This window comes from Phascolarctos cinereus, unplaced genomic scaffold (genome assembly GCF_003287225.1).
Source record: "Phascolarctos cinereus isolate Bilbo 61053 unplaced genomic scaffold, phaCin_HiC Scaffold_4;HRSCAF=312, whole genome shotgun sequence".
In the NCBI taxonomy this organism is placed as follows: domain Eukaryota; kingdom Metazoa; phylum Chordata; class Mammalia; order Diprotodontia; family Phascolarctidae; genus Phascolarctos; species Phascolarctos cinereus.
The window spans coordinates 713979583-714000100 of NW_027555847.1; the positions used below are offsets into that span (position 1 = coordinate 713979583).

At 41.7% G+C, this 20518-nt stretch overlaps 1 protein-coding gene across 1 annotated transcript in view; it reads left to right on the forward strand.

The window, feature by feature from the left end:
• Nucleotides 1-20518, forward strand: part of SEZ6L (seizure related 6 homolog like) — a 252151-nt gene that overhangs the window by 178418 nt on the left and 53215 nt on the right. The gene's annotated exons all lie outside the window — the stretch shown is intronic.

Consider the following 20518-nt stretch of genomic DNA (forward strand, 5'->3'; position numbering starts at 1 on the left):
ATAGAGCACTGGCCTTGGAATAAAGAAAGACTCATTTCAGGAGTTCAAATCTAGCCTCAGACACTTACTAGTTGTGTGACCCTGGGCAAGTCACTGTTTGCCTCAGTTTCCTCATCTGTAAAATGAGATGGAGAAGGAAATGGCAAACCACTCCAGTATCTTTGCCAAGAAAACCTCAAAAGGGGTCATAAAGAGTCCAATACAACTGAAATGACTGAACAACAAGAAAATGAGAACATTAGACTAGATGGCCTATAATATCCCCCTTGATTCTAATTCTGCAATTTAGATATCTGAAAACATCTGGTCATGTTCTAATATTTGGTGTTGGTTGAATAAATATCTAGACATTTGAGGTGTATTTTTTTTTAATTTTGAGAGGCTGCATGACCCATGGAAAGAACATTGGATTTGGATTCAGGGCACTTGGGTTTAAATTCTTCCTGCCATTCACTACCTATCCATGTGATCTTGAGCAAATTAATTCACCTCTCTCCAACTATAAAATGAAGAGACTGGAGTAGATGAATTCTGAGATCATTTCCTACAGTAGGTCTATGGTTTTGATAATTAACTGCATTTTCTACACTTTACCTATATGTATTTTGGCTTCATGTAGACATAGCCAAAGTCACTCCCCAAAGATTACACAATGCCCAACAAGATAGCATCCTACATTACAGGTGAATTCCTTTTCAAGTAAAAGGAAGGTTTGGTCTCAAAACCTATCATCCAGAGGATGAAGGGTCCTAAGATGTCCCATTCTGGGAGGGGGACTACAAATATCTGGGAGTCAGTATCTAGTTTCCATGAGCCTTGGAATATTTCTCTCGTGGTAGTAATCAGGCCAAGAGAGATTCAAGTACTGAAGCATATGGTCGGATGGGGGGGTGGGGTAAGCATCTGATTGAGAATTTGCAAATCTAGGCTTTGGTTCATTCCCTACTACTTTCTAATGGTGTTACTAAGAACGGAAGTGCACGCTTATCCAATTTCCCTTTTCTAGTGCATGCAGCATCTCCTTATGATAAGAAATGATACTAGCAATACCCAGATAAGCAAATAAAGATAGATATAGATATGAAGTGTATCTAAAATGATTGCAGCAAAGGAGAGCCCTAACACCTAGAGAGGATCAGAAAAGCAGCACCTGAGCTGAAATTTAATGAACTCAGTTTTCTTAGAAGTGGCTGTGACAGAGGGATAGCATTCCAAGTTTGTGCAAAGGCACAGTGGGAGGGCTCCTCCTGTGGAAGGGAACATGGCACAGTGAAAAGGGGACTGGATTTTTGAGTCAATTTGAATCTATTTGGACTTGTTCCCTACGTGACTTTGTCCAAGTCACCTGCATCTCAGTTTCCTCATGTGTAACATGATATTATTAAAATCATCATGAACTCCAAGATAGTAGTCCTTAAACTTTTTGTATAATGGGCCCTCTGGAGAGTCTGATAACACTTACGACATCCTTCTCAGAATAATGGTTTTGAATAAGTGAATGAAGTACTAAAATTTAGTATTTCACTTCCTTTTGTATGTTGGCTACCCCCATTACACTGTAAGTTCCTTAAGGGGATGTACTATTTTTCTTTTTATTAATTGTATCCCCAACATTTAGCATGATGTCTGGCAAATAATAGCAACTTCATAGATATTTATTGGATTGGAAATTTTAGTTAGAAGGGAGTGAAAATAAAGATGATTGTGGGGGTGGTAATTTTAAGGTAGGTGGGTGGCACAGTGGAGAGAGTTCTGGATTTGGTGTCAGGAAGCGAGTTCAAATTCTGTCTGAGATATTTACTAGCTATGTGATCCTGAGACAAGTCACTTAACCTCTCTCAGTCTCAATTAATTCATCTGTACAATGGGGATAATAATAGTACTTACCACTCATGGTTGTTGAGAATCAAATGAAATAACCTATGTAAAGCCCTTTGCAAACCACAAAGTATTGTATATGCACTCTGGTATTAGAATGTTCCCATCCAAGTTCATGTATCCCCCTGAAATCTATGCCTGGACCCCCTGTTCTAAGGGCTTTTCCAGCTCTTAATTTGTTATCTTATGTCATGTAGGGGGAACAGAAGGTGAATCACTTTGGTTGAACCATGAAAGAGAGACAGAGACAAAGACAGAGAGAGAGATAATATGAGATAAACCTACAAAAATTAGGCAAGCGCTGGTTTGGGAAGGACTTTGAGGGTCAAATGAGGAGTCTGCATTTGATCCTGCAAGCAATGGGAAGACACTAGAGTTTATTGAGCAGGGGAGTAACATGATCAAACATTTCCTTTATCTTTTTCTGTTATATAAGTATTACCAATGTCTCTTAAGCTGACCCTGTTTCTTACTTTTATGTCCTCTTTTTCTCACTTAAAAGCTTCTAGAGCAGACCAGGTCTTACCTCTGTCTCTTTCCCTCTGTCTCTCTATATCTCTCTCTGTCTCTGTCTCTGCTTCTGTCTCTCTCTCTGTCTCTCTCTCTCTCTCTCTCTCTCTCTCTCACACACACACACACACACACACACACACACACACACACGTGTAGCCAGCCCTGTGCAGTACACACAGAAAGTACTCAGTAAAATGCCTGTTAACTGACTGACAGATACAACAGGCAGAGGTCATCTGAGAACTGGAACAGGTCAGCTTTTCAGAACCTTTGAATTGGCCTTTGTTTTGTTGGGAGCTATTGCTGAAAAGAAGGGAGCAACTCCTGAAAAGCTTTCCCACAACCCTTCCAAAAAGCTTTGGACGCCTCAGAGAGCAGGACCATGGCAGGCTTGAATGTGCTCTGGATAGTTTCTGAGGCGGCAACCCCGGAGCCAATGAGCCCATTCAGTTCCACGTCAAAGAACTTGGCCATCCAACCTGGCTCCCTGGAGAAAGCCGGCCCTGGAAAATGCTTGGCCCTTCCTCATGCTGGCAGGAAAAGAGAAGCATCACACACTGGGGCGGCCCTTTACAACCCAGATTGTTAGAGGAAGTCTCAGTCTTCTGGGCCCCTCTGGGAGCCAAATTCATCTAACTGCCTTCCTCTGGATGCCTGCTAACTCTCAACTCCCCAGCCTCTGACTTGCTCACCTAAGGCAAAAGTGATATCCATTAGGGGCAGCGAGGTGGTGCAGTGGATAGAGCACTGGCCCTAAAGTCAGGAGGACCTGAGTTCAAATCCGGTCTCAGACCAAACAGTTGACATTTGCTAGCTGTGTGACCCTGGGCAAGTCACTTAACCCCAGTGGCCTTAAAAAAAAAAGGATATCCATTGCCTACACCAAGCCAGTTCCACGTATTTCTCTGAAATACTGGAGATAGTAGCATTCCCCTTCTGCCCTCTCAGCTGCTTGAATGGTTATCTTGTGGAGGATGGATAATAGATTCCCTCAGTGTGGCCCCAGAGGGCAGAACCAGGAATGGGTGGAAATTAAAAAAAAAAAAAGCCTGTTTGGTCTCTATGGCCAGGAAACTCCTTGGCAAATGGAGCTGTCCAAAAAATGGACAGTCTACCTTCACTAGAAGGCCTCAAGCAGAGGCTGCATAAGCACTAGGCAGGATTCATAGAGTGGTAAGATCAGACTCCGTGGCCACTGGGGTCCCTTCCAAGTAGCTCAGAGGGCAGTTCCCTAGATACAGGCCCAGATCAGGCAAAACCTAGGGGGTCAGAACAGGCTGGAAAAAAAAGACAGCTGCAAGGTGTAGAAAAAAGGGACAGACTCTGCCTCCTCAGTGAGAGCCCTTTCCCTTAGGTCCCCCTACCTTGACCTATATACCCATGCTGAAGGTAGGAAAGGTGGCCATTCCACAAAGAGGTGGTGCAGCCTTTTGACTGAGTCCAAGTACTGATGTAACACAGTGTCAGACATGTAGGCACATAATAAATGCTTATTGACTGACTATTTACCATAAACTAAGATTACTGAAGTTCACAAAATTGAAACATTACTGCAGTTGAGTGGAGTTTACCACTGAAGGCTTCTTGTAGGAGGTGAACCTCTATCTAGCCTCCTCTTTCAAAACTGTAGCAGAGAGGTGGGGACCAGATCCCACCAAGTATACATGCAGACATTGGGTACAGGGTTTGGCTCATTCCACTGATATCAAACATCCTAGATTTGGAGCAGGTAGGGAGTTGAGAGATCATGAAACCATAGATTTTTGTTTGTTTTTTATATTCTAAGTTCCAAATTGTCTCCTTCCTTCCCTTCCCACCCCACACTAGAGAAGGCCACCATTTGACACAGATGTATAAATATGTGGATACACATGCATCTGTATGTATGTATGCACATATGCACGTATATAAAATCATACTGTGCATACTTTGATTTATCAGTTCTGTCTCTGGAGGTGGATAGCATCTTCCTTCATTGGTCCTTTGCAGTTGATTTAAATATCTGTAATACTCTGAATAGCTTAGTCATTCAGTTATACTTCAAACAATATCTTCAGTACAGTGTTCTCTTGCTTCTGCTCATTTCACTTTTCATTATTTCATGCAAATCTTCCCGTGCTTTTTCTGAAATCAATTTGCTCATCATTTCTTATGGCATAATAGTAATCCATCATAATCATATACCACAACTTGTCATTCATTTCCCAACTGATGGGCCACTCCTCAATTTCTTTGCCACCACAGACAGAGCTGCTATAAATATTTTAGAACATATAGGTCCTTTCCCTTTTTCCCGATCACCTTGGTAAACAGACCTGATAGTGATATTATTGAGCCAGAGGGTATGCACAGTCTTACAACTCTTTGGGCAGAATTCCAGATTGCTCTCTAAAATGATTGGAACAGTTCACAGTTCAACAGTGTATTAGTATTTCAATTTTTCCACATCCTCTCCAACATTTATCATTTTCCCTCTCTATTATTTTAGTCAATCTGAAATGTGTGAGATGATTTCTCAAAGTTGTTTGAATGTGCCTTTCTCTGGTTAATAATGATTTAGAACATTTTTTCATATTATTATAGATAGCTTTGATTTCTTTATCCAAAAACTGCCTGTTCATATCTTTTGATCATTTATCAATTGGGGAATGATTCATATTCTTATAAATTTGACAAGAGTTCTTTATATGTTTGATATATGAGACTTTTATCTGAGAAACTATCTATAAAAATATTTTTCCCAATTTTCTGTTTTCCTTCTAATCTTGGGTATATTGGTTTTATTTGTACAAAATCTTTCTAATTTAATGTAATCAAAATTATCCATTTTACATCCCACAATGCTCTCTATCTATTGTTTGTTCATAAATTGTTCTATCCGTAAGTCTGATAAAGTAATATATTCCATGTTCTTCTAATTTACTTATGACATCTCCTTTTATATCTAGATCATATTTATCCATTTTGACTTTATCTTGGTAAATAGTGTAAGATATTGATCTATACCTGGTGTCTGCCAGGCTGCTTTCCAGTTTTCACAACAATTTTTACCAAATAATGAGTTCTTGACCCCAAAATGTAAATCTTTACATTTTTCAAACATTTACTCATTTACTACCATATACGGTATTTCTATTCTGTTCCACTGGTCCACCTTTCTATTGCTTAGCCAGTACCAAATAGTTTTGCTAATTGCTGCCATTCAATATCATTTGAGATCTGGTACTGCTAAACCTCCTTCCTTTATGTTTTTTTTATTAATTCTTTTGATATTCTTTATGTTTTATTCTTCCAAATGAATTTTATTATTATTTTTTCTAGCTCAAAAAGTAATTTTTGGTGATTTAATTGGGATGGCATTGAATAAGTAGATTACTTTAGGTAAAATTGTCATTTTTATTCTACTGGCTCTGCCCATACATGAACAATTAATATTTCTCCAATTATTTAAATCTGATTTTATTTGTATGAAGTGTTTTATAATTATGTTCACATAGTTTCTAGGTTTGTCTTGGCAGATAGAATTCCAGGTAATTTATGCCGTCTACAGTTATTTTAAATGGGGTATCTCTTACTATCTTTTCTTGCAGGGTTTTGTTGGTGATTCATAGAAATACTGATGATTTATGTGAATTTATTGTATATCCTGCTACTTGGTAAAATTATTAATTGTTTCTACTAGCTTTTTCATTGAATCTCTAGGATTTTCCAAGTCTATTATCATGTCATCTGCAAAAAGATAGTTTCATTCCCTCATTACCTATTCTAATTCCTTCAATTTCTTTTTCTTCTCTTATTGCTGTTGTTAGCATTTCTGATATTATATTGAATAATCTTAATTATAATGGGCATTCTTGTTTCACTCCTGATCTTATTCTAGCTTATCTCCATTAGGAATAATGCTTGCTGATGGTTTTAGGTAGCTGCTTCTCATCATTTTAAGGAAAAATCCATTTATACGTATGCTTTCAAGTGTTTTTAATAGGAATGAGTGTTACATTTTGTCAAAAAGGTTTTTCTGCATCTATTGATATAATCATATGGTTTTTGTTGCTTTTTATTGATATAATCATTTATGTTAATGGTTTTCCTTATTTTAAACCATCCTTGCATTCCTGGTATAAATCCCACTTGGCCAGTGTGTACAATCTTTGTAATATATTGGGACCACAGATTCCAAGCTAGAAGAGTCATTAGAGGTTATCTAGACTGAGCCCCTCCTTTTACAGATGAGAATACTTAGGTCTGAAAAAATGACATGATTTTCCCCAAGGTCACCCAGGTAGCAACTGGCAGGATCAGGATTTGAACCTAGTTTCACTGAATTATTTTAGACTGGTTTATTCCCACTGAATTATTCTAGACTGGCCCCCTCATTTTACAGAAGGGGAAATGGAATCCCAGAGGAGGGAAGTGGCTAAGGTCGTACTGATAGTAAAAATCTTAAGACTGCAGATCAGAGATAGAAGAAAGATCCAGGATTTTAACCCAAGACTTCTGATTTCAAATCCAGTGCTTTTTCACTGTAACATGCTAGTCAGACCTCTTCATTATGCAGAAAGGGAAATTGAGCCTCAAAGATGGGGAATGATTTTCCCAAGGTCTCCCAGGTGGGAAGTAGCAGTTTAGGATTAGAACCCAGGTCTTCTGATGACAAATCCCACTCTCTTTCCATGACATCAGAATCCCAGCAATGAAATTCTTGTTCAGCACATTGACAATATGTGGGACACCCCACCCCCAACCCTTTCGGTTTCTTGATCTTTCCAATCTAGAAGGAACTGCCACACCTTCCAGCCCAGGGAAGGGGGAAATGGGGTTTGCATACCTTGTTTTTCAGTAAGACTTTCAAAGCAAGATGTGGAAGAGACCAGGCTCTGCAAGAAAACTCGAAAACAGGAATTCTGCTTTCCTTCTTCTGGGTGTCAAAGACCCAATTAACCTTCAGTATGACACTAGTTTACCCAATTTTCCTTAGAGAGATGAGAATATACCAGAGTCACCAGTGTGGTTGTATCTTATGTTCGAAACCCAACTCCTTCCCTGAGCCTGGTTTCAGGAAAACCTAGCTTGTGATCATTCCCTACAGGAAGTGCTACCTCCAAAAGAGCCTTCAACTGGGGGTAAGGAGTTTAATCCTGGTTCAACCTCTTAACTTGCTGTGTGATGACATTGGGTGAGTTCATTTCCTTCTCTGGGCTTCATTTTTCTCTTCTGCAAAGTGAAGATTGAAGAGGGGAGATGGTGGATTACACAGTTCTAGATCTCTGCCATCGCCTACTTCTATGATTCTGTAATAGCTTCTTGATCTGATATCTTGTGTTCTGTGTTTTCAAATCTCTTTGAGCTCTAGAAGTCTATGTTACATGTTCTAAGCTCTGACATCCTACATTCTAAAGCCCATTATAATTCTGACATTCTGTGTTCTAAGGGCCTTTCACTGATGGAGGAACTAGATTAAAATATAATTAAGAAGTGTTTAGCAAAATAAATGAAAATATATTGCAATATAGATAATGTTAATCTGTGGTTTTCTAAGTCAATATGCTGCCAGCAGGGATCCATTTCTATTTTAATTTGACACCACTGCTTTACAACATTAACTTTTTATGTTCTATGTTCCAAGGCCTCTCCTAGTTCTGACATTCTCTGTTTTAAGGCCCCTCTCAGCAATGACATTTTATGATTTTCCGTTTCCCATAAATACTCATAGCTCTGACAGGCTTATGTACAGGTTAGAACAAGTCCAAGTTTGCCACCAGGGGATGGTGGGACCTGGCCACAACTGCATCTAAAATTCTGTATCCTTCCAAAGCTCTTGGATGCAGATGACATCCCCTACAAGGCACTGCAGAGTGGGCTGGGTTCCCCCCACACACACACAAAAAACTCCAAACACCCATAGCTGGCGAAACAAGAGAGACAAAAAAGAATGAAGCCCAAAGCCTGCCCTCTTTGGGCAGTAACCAGAGGTTAAGAATCATTAGTAACTTGTCAGACTTATGCATCACTTAAAGGTTGGCAAAATGTTTTCCAACACTCCAACAAATCTGTAAGTCCATCAATGTGGATGGATGTTCACTCCAGTAGTGTAGATTGCAACCCATTCATGACTGCTCATGCAGGCTCTGTGTTCTCCTACAAACTCCTCTCCATTGGTCTGTCCAACATTCTGGAGACCTTTGTTAGGTTCCTCTTGACATGGCAAGGCTAGCTATCCATCTCCAACTCTTATCACATTATGGACCCATTATTTTCCCAGTCATACATTTCTCTTCTTACATTCTTTACACCACGTCTTCTGTGTATTTCCTCGTTTATAATGTGTGATGACTGCCCTTGCCCACCATGCATCTCTCTCCATTACCCAGTGATCAGTTTTTCAAAGACTGAGGCATTTTCTGAATCTCAAAGCCATATAATATCACCCAAAGAAAACTATTGTTTAAAAGATGAACCTTTGTTTAAGGGAAAATCTTGAGGTCATTCAACTCACTGGACAATTTCTCAAAGGCCGTGCAACCTGTACTCCTCCTCCTCCTGTTCAGTTCTGGGCCCAGCCAATTGTTCATTCATTGCAGTCTGTTCCAGGTATAGTGTAGATGGACTAGCTTTGCATATGCTATGGATCCATCATAGCATAGACAATAAGCATTCTTCATCCACTTGGTTTTTAATATATGGATAGTCAAGCCAAGTTCTTTTGAATGTCTATGTGTCTCATTTAGGAATTTCTGCTGTGTTCCAGGGCTTGCTAGCATCGTTCACCATGTCATTCACAATCAGGAGCAATTCAATAACCTTACCACCCATAGGAAAGCCCTCTTTGATTTGACTTCTGTGCCAAACTTCCACCATGCCAGTGACAGTCATAGGCTTTGTTTTCTTTATTCTTTTATTTTCTCTTTAAATGTCTAGATCTGTGACTTCATTCCTGAAAGGAATTCCCAGTGAGGAAACTGTCTATTGATGCTGATTGACAATATATACATTGAGAGCTGGCTAGGAAAGCAAGAGGTTAAGTGACTCCCCCAGGGTTATGCAGCTTGTTAGTGGCAGGAAGAAGACCAGGCCCAGATCTTCTAGGGAGACACGCCTTTCACACTCCCAATAGCATACCCTCCCCTAATCAAAGGAAAACAATACTATAATCTAGAATAGAAGGACAAAACACATACCCAGATACATAAATACAAAGTAATTGGAGGAAAGGGGTACACTAACAACTGGGGAAATCAAGGAAGGTTTCTCTAGGGGGCTGAACATTAAAGGAAGATAAGGATTTAAAAAGGCAGAGCATAGCCAGGTGAAGGGACACAACCCGTATAGATGCATGGAGGCTGGAGATGGCACATTAAATCTTGGAAACCATTAGGAGTCAGGTTTGGCTGGAATGTAGAATGCATGTGGTATAATAAGTATGGAAAGACAAGCTGGAGCTGGACCCTGAAGGGGATTGAATGTCAACAAAAGGATCTGGCATTTTGTGTCTGGGTCACTGTTTCCCTCCCCTGGGACAATCAGGGAAGCAACAACCCACATTTCCACATCTTGGGAAGAAAAGGACTTTATATTTTCATCATTGTATCATTGTTATATAGGAATATAATGTATTACAAATAACATAAAAAGCTTTTCTTCTTATTAGGCCCTCACACTTTCATTTTTGCTAACCACTTTCTCTGCCTATTATCTCATTGGATACTAAAATCCTCCTGTGAGGGCATCAGGGGCAGGCACTATTACTCTCATTTTACAGACTAGGAAACCAAGGCCCAGAGAGGCTATGTGACTTACCCAGGATCACAGAGTGGGCTAATAATGGCAAAATCTGGACTAAAACCCAAGTGTGGGGAGGGCAGTCACTGTCAATCGATGTCAGCTGAATGCTTCAATCAACAAATATTTCTTAAGGACCTACTATGTTCCAGGCACTGTACTCAGCACTAGGGATACAGAGACAAAATGAGAACAGTTCCTACCTACCCTGAAGAAACTTACATTGTGTAAGGGTAACAAATAAAACTCATTTGAAGAATATATATGACAAGAATTGATAAGGAACTGATAAGAACAATAGCTTTTTATTTTACTGATATGATGTTACATTCTTGCATAATAATAAAAAAAGGTGATAATATAGTGTCCTTCTCACCCCAAGACACTAGGTACATACATATATATGAACATACACTCTCTTCTCCCTTCTCTCTCTCTCTCTATATATATATGCATATATTCATATTCATATTTATACACATGCATATATATACAATTTATATCTATAGAGAGAGAGGCTGTGTAGGTTGGTATATACAACCACAGACTCTCTATCTCTATTGAGATATTTTATAGAGAGAGCAAAAAATAGAGTCTATGTGTATATATACACACCAACCTACATAGCCTCTCTCTCTATACAGATATAGATATAGATATAGATTATATGTGTGTGTGTATGTGTGTGTGTAGGGAGGGGGCAGGGAGGGAGAGAGAGGGGGGAGAGAGAGAGAGAGAGAGAGAGAGAGAGAGAGAGAGAGAGAGAGAGAGAGAGAGAGAATCTATGTATATATGTATACCTACTGTCTTGGGGTAGAAAAGAATATGTGTGTGTGTGTGTGTGTGTATACATATGTGTCTGTATGTATATCTATTTATTAGGAAGAAAGAGAGACTTATAGATAGATAGATCTCCATAGATGTAGGTATATAATAGGAGAGGGGCTAGACCATGATTTCATTGGTATAGGGAACTCCAGAGCAAGGAAACTCTCTCTACCAACGCAGGTACGCACCTGCCCTGCAATCTATAGTCTTAGAAGAATGCAAAGGGTAAGCTACCTCCCTGGGGTCACACAGCCAATAGGTATCAGAGACAGGCTTGAAGGCAAGTTCTTCCTGACTTTAAGGCAAGCTTTCCATCTGCTTTGTGAAGCTGCCTCTATAGGTGTAGGTATAGATAGAAACAAGGAAGAGAAAGGCAGTGTGATATAGTGGGTAGAACTCTGGACTTGGCGACAGGAACACATGGGTTCCAATGCAGTCTCTGACACTTACTAGCCATGTGACTATGTACAAGTTATTTAATCTGTCTGAGTACCAGGCTGTATGTAGTCTATAGGGAGCAGCAGGCATGCTACAGTGGCAAGAACCCTGCCTCTGGAGTCAGAGGACCTTGGTTCAAATCCTGCTTGTGAATCTCACTACCTTTATGACCTTAGGCACATCACTTTAATCCTTGACCTCAGTTTCCTCATCTATAAAACGAGAGGGTTGGACAACATGGAGCCTATGGTCCATCCCTTCCAGCTCTAGAACTATGGTATGTAGTAAGTGCTTAATAAATGTTTGTTGCTTGATTGCCCAGATGATCTCTCAGGTTGCTTTCAGTTCTCATAACCAAGGGCGGTTTCAGCAGCCCTCTCTGCTGCTCACTGATGACCCCACACATGTACTTGTCTTGAATTATCTAAAAAGGAAAAAAATGATTTCTATTCCAATGGGACTTTAACGGTACAAAACTCTCCTCCAAACAATCTTGTGAGTTGGGCAATGCTCTAGAACTGCAATCTAGAGGTAGAGATGGGTTGCAGTCTACCATGCCATAGGGTGCTCCCATGCTGACAACATCCCAGGTCTTCTGCATTACCAAGGCACGTATCTGTAAGGCTTCCCACAAGCCAGGGCTCTTCACTCTAAAACAGCTCAACATAAATAAAGAGGAACACAAAGGAGGCATGACAAGCAGCGCCTGACCATTGATACAAAAATGGAAGAGGCAAGATGGTGCCCAGGCATCATGGGCCCTGGACATGGAGTCAGGAGATAGGGGCCACAATCCAGTCTCAGACCCTCCTTAGCCACATGACCTTGAGTAAGTCATTTCTTTCTTCTGTGCCTAAGTTCTCTCCTCTCCAAAATGTAAGATAGTAACAATGGTACTACCGAACTAACAAGACTGTTCTGAGGAAAGAGTTTTGTACTCCTACAGGGCCATTGGAATAGAAAGCCAATGAAGGACTAGTACATCTATGGGGTCATCATTGAGCGGCGGGAAGGGCTACTGAAACCATCCATGATCATTGAGTTGAAAAGAACCTGAGAGATCATCCGGGCAATCAATCGACAAGCATTTATTAAGCACTTACTATATGTCAGGCACTTATGGGAGTGTATTTGATAGAGTGAAAAGTCATTTAGGGAAGTCATTGAGCACCGGACTTGGATTCAGGAAAACCCAATTCAAATCCTGCCTCAGCCACTTACTAGCTGCGTGGCCCTGAGCAAATCACACCTTACTCAGCCCCAATTTCCCCATCTGTAAAATGGGTATAACAATAACATGTATTTCACAAGGTTGTAGGGAGGATCAAATGAATTAATATTTGTTTCTGTTGTTCAGTCATTTCAGTCGACCCCATTTGGGGTTTTCTTGGCAGAGATACTGGAGTGGTTTGCCTTTTCCTTTTCCAGCTCATTTTTACAGATGAGGGAACTGAGGCAAACGGGGTGAAGTGACTTGCCCAGAGTCACACAGCTAGTAAGTGTCTGAGGCCAGATTTGAACTCAGGAAGATGAATCTTCCTGACTCCAGGCCCAGGGTTCTATCTACTGCACACACCTAGCTGCCTGTAATATTTATAAAGCACCATATAAATGCAGTTCTTCTTATTATTATTATTGGTTCATATCTCCAGTATCTAGCATATAATAAACATTTAATAAATTTTTATTGATTGATGACTAAAAATGCATGCCTCATTCTAGCATCTATCACACTGCCCAGTGCCTACCAGAGTACCTATAACATAGGTGTATAAGCAATGCTTATTGAGTGACTGATTCATTATGTTAAAGTCCATTTACCAAATGGGTAAACTGAGGCTCAGAGAGGGAAGGAGCTTGGCCTAAGGTCACATAACTAGTCAAAGGCAGAGCCAGCAATTAAACTGAGCCCTCTTCGCTTAAAGCCCTAGTCCTCTATCCACTGCCAGAGCTATAACATGGATAGGAGTCCCTAGGACTTTGCCCAAGAGATCCAAAATGTAAGGCGTACTGACAGCTTTTAGATTCCTCCAGTAGGAACAAACAATTGAACCTTGTATTGATCAGCCAGAACAAGGAGTTGAAATAAGGATCTGTGAGGGCTCTCCCTTCCTTCTGAGGATGGTACACCAGGTAAACTGTGCCTTGCTCTGCTCCCAGTTTCCCACTGTCAACAAAGGCTTCAAATCTCTTTCTTCTCCCTACAAGGAATTATCCCTGGGACCTCTACTCCAAGCCAACCCCACCATGGATTTTTGTATCCTAAGGCTCAAGATCTCTCCCCAAGCAGACCTTAGTAATCATCTCTAGTCCAATCCTTCCATTTTGGACACAAGGAAACTGAGGCACAGAGGGAGCAAATGACTTGTCCATCATCACACACACATGATAAGTAGCAGGGCTAAGATTTATACCCAGGTCCTTTGCCTCCAGGTTAGAAGCTCTTTCTCCTATTCCAGGTTCTCTGCCACTCCCATCTTGACCAGTCTAGAAAGTTTCCTAGGGAAGAGGAGGGGTTTCAAAGCTGCTGAAATAGCAGAAGGGGAGTGAGCTAAGGAGAGTCAGGGTGGAGAGCATTCACAACCCACAGCACTGCTCAGGAGAGGGCTCAGAGCCAAGAATCTTCTGTTCAGACAATGTAGACCATGGAGCCGGGGTAGTTGGGTGAGGTGGGTAGAGAAGACTGCCAACCCAGGAATATCGGTGGCCTCTGCTAGCCAGTGACGGCCAAGCCTAGACCCTCTTTTCTCCAATCAGCATGAAAAAAAGACTTATGCTTAGGCTCTGGGAGGCCTGAGTCCTGCTACATTTAATTTATTTTTCTTGGCCTTCACTGACAGATTTAGTAAATCAATTTTGGCTTGATAGTAAAAAATCATTCTATTGTCCAGGCCCCTCAGCACTGTTTAAGTGTTTTCTATTGTTAGTTATTCACATCAATGATAGGAAAAGGATCCTGGAGTCACTTTATAGCTGCCCCGGCATGTCTTAGCATTGAAGGGAAATGAAGGGAACCCCATTACCATCACCACCACCACCATCATCATCACCACCATCACCATCATCATCACCACCACCACCACCACCATCACAGTCATCACCACCACCACCACCACCATTCCAGCCAAGAGCCTTTCTTTGAGCCTAACTGGAGGTTTTGGATGCTGGCCTTTGAAGTCTAGATCAGCTCACTTGTAGCATGCTATCTCAGGAAGGCTACATGAAAGAATTCAATTGCAATTTCAGGAAGAAAAGCTTGCTAGAAATTTCTGAAAGAGAAGTAGCTAACACAATATAACTCAATAAATGCTTTCTAAATGCTTTCTGTGGGGGATGTAGAAAGAACATTTTTTCAGGTTCCAGATTTCACTTTATGGGTTCCAGAGGAAGCACTCTGGTATATAGTGGGAAGAGCTGACAATTGGTTGTCAGAAGACTTCATTTGAATCCTGCACCTTATACTTGCTCTCTGTGTATTCAAAGGTGGGTTATTTAACCTCTCTCTGCCTCTGTTTCTTTATCTGCAAAATGGAATGGTTAGACTAGATTGCCTCCAAAATCCCTTCCAGTCCTAAATGGAATTTTTCCTGGAGTCCAGTTTCTTTCGAGTCAGAAGAAATATGGGTTTGAATCTTCACTACTAATTAGTGGTTTGGATGACCTAGACTTCAGACCCAGCTTTGTTACTTACTAAGCCTTGGTTTACTCACCTGTAAAATAGGGGTGGTAGTACCAACCTCCCAAGGCTTTTGTAAGGGTTCCATCAATAAGATATTCTGAGCAGGGACCAACTAAGAGAGACTATTGTCCATTTCCTTTAGTAAGAAGCTAGACCACACGTTGTGCAGTGGGAGAGGCTAAAGTTTTCCCAGGCATGCTTCATGGTCTAGCCTCTATCATATATTAAAGCCCTATATGTGCTGTGTCTAAATGTTAACTGTTATCATAATTACTGTTTAAAGGGCACTGAGCTAGGCACTGTCAGTACAGGTTAGATAAAGTGCAATCCCTGCCTTCATAGAACTAACATTCTAGAAGGTGAGGGAGGGGAAAACAAATAAAAACAAAACCCCAAAATTCACAAGTAATTTGGAGAGGGTCGAAACAAAAGATAAAGCCCATTAAGCCTTTCCTCTCACCAGAAAAGCAGCTGTGTATCTCTCTTACAGAGCCCTAACTAGCAATTTTGGTGCCTGGGGCAAACAGCACGAAGCCCTCAAAGCAACTTTGTAATTCGATACTTAATAATGCAAGAGGTAATTAAGACAAATGCAGTAGAGCAGAAGGGTGAATTAGTTGCTATAGTGCCTCACAGATGGATACTATTAACAATGTACTGATCTGCTAGCTTCTAGTTTTAACTAATTATTCTCACTAAGTAAATGCTGTGCTCAGTCACTTTAAAAGAGGATGAGTTTTAAATGTTTGTTCTAAATTCCAGTGCCCTGGGGCAAAGGCCTGGTTGCCCTGCCCTAGTTACATAGCTGCTATAGCATGTGCTTTGTGGCCTAGAAATCCAGATAAATACTAACCTTTTTCAGTCCTATAGGACTTTTGTTTCTTTTTTTTTTTTCTGGTGGCAAAAAGCAAAGAGGAAAGGGCAGAAGGGTGACTCATTAGTAACTCATAAAGCAAATACTTCCATCACCCTGCCTAAGGCAAAGGGACCTTTTCCCATCTTCAAGGACCTGTTGGGAGTCTCCACCAAGTGTCTCCCAAAAAAGCTACAGGGGAAAACACTTTCATCCCCAAGCCATGAGGAGCTGTTGCTTTTGTGGGGTTTCCCTCCCTTTCTGGAATTTGTGTCGGGCATGTTGGGTGTAGCAGTCAGGTCCTGGGGACCCTTTAAATTATAGTGGTTTATCCCAGCATGTTTCAGGGTCAGTGGGGCAGAGTGGAGAGAGTTGTATTTGGAATCAAAAGGCCTGGGTTCAAATCCCAGCTCTGCTACTTACTTCAAATGGACACATGACCTTGGATAAATCACTTTCCTTCTCCAGCCTTGGCTTCCTTATTAGTAAGGGGGCAGGAGGGAGTGGACTAGGTGGTATCTAAGTTCCAATTTTAGCTAAAAAATTAGGCTTCTATGACCTGAGGGTTCTAGTACCAAGTCTCTCATCTAATATATGTGTGTCTATGGGCAAGTCACTTTCCTTTTCCTAAAATTAGAGAGGCAATGTGGTATAATGGATAGACTGGTAGACTTGAAGTCAAGAAGACTTGGGTTCAAATCCTGCCTCAGACACTTATTAGCCGTGTGGCCCTGGTGAAGGCATGTAACCCCTGTAACCTCAGTTTCCTCATCTATAAATGGAGGATTTGACTAGAAGACCTTAGAGGTCTTCTGATGGGAAAGTCCCCTATTCTAAGGTCCTTTCTGGATTTAAGTATATATTTCTTATTCTAAGGCCCCTTTTAGCTTTGACATCCCCTATTCTAAAGCCCTTCCCAGTTCTGACATCCCCTGTTCTAAGGGCCCTCCCAACTCTGGCAGTCTAGGAGGCCTCTGGCTTCTCTCAAAGTCCTGAAAGCCTCAGTCAACAGTCCTTACCTCCCCTCTGGCTCCAGCCATGGCAGTACTCCAGAGGAAGGCCTCAGAGCTGCCGTGATGGTTACCATATAAGAACATAAAGAATCAAAGTGTCTTTGGACAAGGCACTTAATTTTTAGAGCCTGGAGTTAACTCAGCACAGATCAGAAATAACAGCCACTAGAGAAAGAGCTTCCATAGATAGCAATTACACTAGTCCTGTTGTTTGTTATTAAAATGGTTTTATTACCCTGGTAGAGAACTGAGGTCAGGTCCATAAAGGGCAGGCGGCTGCCAGGTATGTAGACATAAAAAGCAGACCACGGCAGAGAGACAGGACCCCCTCCCTTAGGAACTCTGACAATGCCAGGAACTGGTTCATCCAGCTGTCCATGGTGCTGGCAAAACTTACAAACTGGCTGAGTGGAGTTCTGTTAAAACAGAGGTTCTTAACTTGGGGTCCATGGGGAGATTTGAAGGGGTGCATGAAGTTGGATGAGGGGAAAAAATGACATCTTTATTTTCACTAGCATCAAACTGAAATTTAGCATTTCCTCCAATTATGTTTTGTTTAAACACACACACACACACACACACTCACCATTATTCTGAGGTCTACAGGCTTCAAGGGGGTCTGTGGCATAAAAAATATTAAGAACCCCTGTTTTAAAACTCATCCCAATAGGTCAATGCACATTTGTTAAGGGTTCACCAAGTGTTAGGCATTGGGGAATAAAGGCAAAAGTAGACCTGCCCTCATGGAGCTCACATTCTAATTGGGGAGAGAAGATGTACATAAGGAGGTATGTGCAAGATATAAACAGGGTGGATGGGAGATCATGTGGAAGGGAAAGCATTAGCAGCTGCATGAAGCAAGGAAAAGCCTCCTGCAGAAGATGGTGCTGGAACCAAGTCTTGAAGGAAGCCAAGGAAGCTTGGAGTCACAGGTGAGGGCAGAAAATACTCAAGGCATAGGGGGCAGCCAAGATAAGGGTACATGGTTTGAATCACAGGAAATCACTTGCTAGGGGTAGAGAAAAAGGTTTTTTAATCATCTGATCAAATATGATATTTGACACTGATTTATTGTGCTGCATTGGACTAGTCAATTTCCCTCTGAGCCTCAGTTTCCTTCTCTGTAATATTCCAAGGGGGTTGGAATAGATGACCGATAAAATCTCTTTCATTTCTAATATTTCATTATCAAAGGTTCCTCCTGCTTTTAGGCCTCTTCTGGCTCTGACACTCTCTGTTCTAAGACCCCTCCAAGCTCTGACATTTTATATCAGAAGGTCACTTCCAGCTCTGACATTCTATGTTATAAGGCAACTTACAACTCAGAATTTCTGTTATTCTGCTTACTTCACTTTCATACTAGCAAATAACTAACTCGATCAATTTTTTTAAGTTTCCAGTGAGTTGTTTGGGGGTTCTATAGACAGAATCTAAAAATCCTCCTTCCTGACATGAGCTCAGATCTAGGTAGGAATCCTATTCCTACTTCCCACATCCTTACCCCAATGCCTCTACCACCACCCCCAACCTTTACTCATCCTTTGTCCCTCAGAAACACAACACATACCCTGAATCTGGTTGGCTCCAAAAGCAGCCGTGGGAGGGTGTGGGAGCCCAGCCAGAAGCTAGGACACTGTGTTCACAAGCAGACCCAGCTCCAGGTACAGGGTGTTCAGACACCTCTGCAGCAGATGAGCTGTGTTAGAAAGATACAGCTCCATTAAATAGCCCCTGATGTCACGGTATAGTACAGTCAACCAGGAAGGGCCTTTTAATGCAGTTTGGCCTTTCCTGGGGGAATGGCAGGTTGTCAGCCCTTGTTGAGAGCTATGGGGATTTTTAAAGGATTCTGTTCTTGTGTGTGTGTGTGTGTGTGTGTGTGTGTGTGTGTGTGTGTTACTCTGATTATATTGTGCACTTTATTCCTTCCACAGATTTGCAGGGGTAAGAAGAATGGGGGAGATAAAATAGGAGAGCATATATTGAGTTGTTTGGCTTTTTTCTTGAATATGTGAAGAACAAAATTGGAAGGTAGAAAACTGAGAAGCCATCAGGCTTCTGGATGTCATGTTGGGAATGCAGGATGACAGAAACCAGATATTCCTGTGGCTTTTGATTTGAGCCAAGAAGGAAGCAACAGGGTGATGTCTCCTTGCAACCTTCAGCAAATCAAACTATCTCTACCCACCCATCCCCCTCCAAAAAGTAAAAAAACAAACAAACAAACAAAGATTTGCATCCTTTTATGACACTAGTTTACAAAGGAAAATTTAGAATTAGATGACCTGGGTTTGAATCTCAGCTCTTCTATTTACTCCTTTTGTGAAGTTGGCTCACACCTCTGCCACTTCCTAGCTCAAGAGTGTTGACCCTGAGCAAACCAATCTATCACCAGGTACCTCAGTGCTCTCATTGGGAGAATGGGGATAATACTCGTACCTACCCAGGAAGGTTGTTACAAGGATTAAATGAGTCAGTGAATGTAAACTTTAACCTTAAAGCTCTTTGTAAATGGGAATCATGACTAATCTACTATAGAACCTTCAAGAGGCATGGTCAAAATGAGGGTGTGTCCGGTGAGGCATACAGTTAGAGAATGCAGCCTGGTGACTTGGAAAGAGGACTGGATCGTGGCCCCAGCTACGACAGTCATCCCATATGGGAACCATTTGTACTTCAATTTTATCCGTCTGTAAAATGGAGAGAGGGGCAGGGGACTAGATTACATAGTTGACAAAGTCCCAGCCAGCCCTGACGTTCCCTGTTCTAGGGCCCCTCCCAGCCCTGACGTTCCCTGTTCTAGGGCCCCTCCCAGCCCTGACGTTCCCTGTTCTAGGGCCCCTTGAAGCTTTCACATTCTATGCTTCCTTCAGAACAAGTCCTGTCATAACAGTGGCTTTGGACCACAATCACTTTTTTGAAATTGAGCAAGTACAGAGCATTAGAACTAGAAGGAATGTCACCGATGTCTGGCCCAGGTCTCCTGACTCTAGCTTTGCCACCACATCCCCCTCCAGTAACTAGGGCTGGCAGGCCCCTGGTGAGGCATGGTCATCAGCAGTCCACAAGAGGACGAGAGGAGGGTGAGGGCTGACTGAAGAGTGTTCACTGCCCTCGCTTCGTGTGCTCTCTAAGCCCTGCCCACCACACAGTAGGTGATACGATTCCTGCCAGGGACTGTTTCATGAAGATAAAAATGCTCACAGCCCTCCTGCAGCTCATCACATCAGAACATTCCTAGTGGGGGTCAAATCGACCCAAAGAAAAGGGATTTCTAGGCCTGACGTCAATTTCAGATTCAGTTTTCTCCTTGGTGATAAGTGAGAAATCTGTGCAGAAGGAGAGAGAAGCAGAGAGGCTAGAAACCCAATTCCAGATTGCAAACCAAGCAAGAAAAAAAGCTAGCAAAGAAGGGTGGGGAGAGGGGCCTATGGCAGTGTGCAGTGAACTGGAGGGCTGCAGAGAGAGCTTTTCAGGAAACCAAGAGAATGCCTTTTCTTATGCACCAGGAAACAGAGAAGGTCAGAGCTGGGAGAG